This window comes from Ranitomeya imitator, chromosome 3 (assembly GCF_032444005.1).
Source record: "Ranitomeya imitator isolate aRanImi1 chromosome 3, aRanImi1.pri, whole genome shotgun sequence".
Classification (NCBI taxonomy): domain Eukaryota; kingdom Metazoa; phylum Chordata; class Amphibia; order Anura; family Dendrobatidae; genus Ranitomeya; species Ranitomeya imitator.
Genome location: NC_091284.1, coordinates 664,302,986 through 664,305,390, shown reverse-complemented (window position 1 = coordinate 664,305,390; position 2,405 = coordinate 664,302,986).

Below are 2,405 nucleotides of genomic sequence, written 5' to 3'. Positions count from 1 at the left end.
ATAAAATGGTGTTGTAAAAATGAGAAATTGCTGGTCAACTTTTAACCCTTATAACTCCCTAACAAAAAAAATTTTGGTTCTAAAATTGTGCTGATGTAAAGTAGACATGTGGGAAATGTTACTTTTTAAGTACTTTGTGTGACATACAGTGCTTACAAGTAGTATTCAACCCCCTGCAGATTTAGCAGGTTTACACATTTGGTATTAACTTGGCATTGTGACATTTGGACTGTAGATCAGCCTGGAAGTGTTAAGTGCACTGCAGCAAAAAAAGAATGTTATTTCTTTGTTTATTTTTTTTTTAATTGTGAAAAGTCTTTTCAGAGGGTCATTTATTATTCAACCCCTCAACCCACCAGAATTCTGTTTGGTTCCCCTAAAGTATTAAGAAGTAGTTCAGGCACAAAGAGCAATGAGCTTCACATGTTTGGATTAATTATCTCTTTTTCCAGCCTTTTCTGACTATTTAAGACCCTCCCCAAACTTGTGAACAGCACTCATACATGGTCAACATGGGAAAGACAAAGGAGCATTCCAAGGCCATCAGAGACAAGATCGTGGAGGGTCACAAGGCTGGCAAGGGGTACAAAACCCTTTCCAAGGAGTTGGGCCTACCTGTCTCCACTGTTGGGAGCATCATCCGGAAGTGGAAGGCTTATGGAACTACTGTTAGCCTTCCACGGCTTGGACAGCCTTTGAAAGTTTCCTCCCATGCCGCGGCCAGGCTTGTCTGAAGAGTCAAGGCTAACCCAAGGACAACAAGGAAGGAGCTCCGGGAAGATCTCATGGCAGTGGGGACATTGGTTTCAGTCAATACCATAAGTAACGTACTCCACCGCAATGGTCTCCGTTACAGACGAGCCCGTAAGGTGTTATGACCTGGTGGTTAGGAGCACCTGACCTGATAGTTAAACACATACAGGACGAGCTCTGGGATGTGGGAGCTCTGCTGACCGCAAGCCCTAATCCTATCGCACACACTAAAAATAGCCGTGGAGCGCTCCTGACGCTCCCTAGGCGCCTCGTCACAGCCTCAGAGCTAGCTAGCCCTAGAGATAGAAAATAAAGCCTACCTTGCCTCAGAGAAATTCCCCAAAGGAATAGGCAGCCCCCACATATAATGACTGTGAGTAAAGATGAAAGTCACAAACGCAGAAATGAAATAGGTTTCAGCAAAGGGAGGCCAGACTTACTAAATAGACAGAGGATAGGAAAAGAATCTTTGCGGTCAGCACAAAAACCTACAAAAGACCACGCAGAGTGTGCAAAAGGGTCCTCCGCACCGACTCACGGTGCGGGGGGTGCCACTCTGCATCCCAGAGCTTCCAGCTAGCAAGATAAAATCAGGATAACCAACTGGACAAAGAAACAATGAGCAAAAAATAACAATAAGGAACTTAGCTTCTGCAGGAGAAGACAGGTCACCAGGCAGATCCAGGAGCGAACTGAACCAATGCTAAAACATTGACAGCTGGCATGGAGTAACGATCTGAGTGGAGTTAAATAGAGAAGCCTACCAAAGGATAAACCACGTCACCTGTGTAAGGAACCTCAGAAGCAGCAGCTTCACTCATAGCCACCAGAGGGAGCCCATAGACAGAACTCGCCGAAGTACCATTCACGGCCACAGGAGGGAGTTCGACAACAGAATTCACAACAGTACCGCCCCTTGAGGAGGGGTCACCGAACCCTCACCAGAGCCCCCAGGCCGATCAGGATGAGCCAACTGAAAGGCACGAACAAGATCGGCAGCATGAACATCAGAGGCAAAAACCCAGGAATTATCTTCTTGACCATAACCCTTCCACTTGACCAGGTACTGGAGTTTCCGTCTCGAAACACGAGAATCCAAAATCTTCTCCACCACATACTCCAACTCCCCCTCGACCAACACCGGGGCAGGAGGATCAACGGAGGGAACCATAGGCGCCACGTATCTCCGCAACAACGACCTATGGAACACATTATGGATGGCAAAAGAAGCTGGAAGGTCCAAACGAAATGACACAGGATTAAGAACCTCAGAAATCTTATATGGTCCAATGAAACGAGGCTTAAACTTAGGAGAGGAAACCTTCATAGGAATGAAGGACCACATGAGTCCAAATCTGCTGCAACCTGTCCACCACCGCATCCACACCAGGACAGTCCGAAGGCTCAACCTGCCCTGAAGAGAAACGAGGATGGAAACCAGAATTGCAGAAAAAAGGAGAAACTAAAGTAGCCGAGCTGGCCCGATTATTAAGGGCGAACTCAGCCAAAGGCAAGAAGGACACCCAATCATCCTGATCAGCAGAAACAAAGCATCTCAGATATGTCTCCAAAGTCTGATTAGTTAGTTCGGTTTGGCCATTAGTCGGAGGATGGAAAGCCGAAGAAAAAGACAAATCAATGCCCATCTTAGC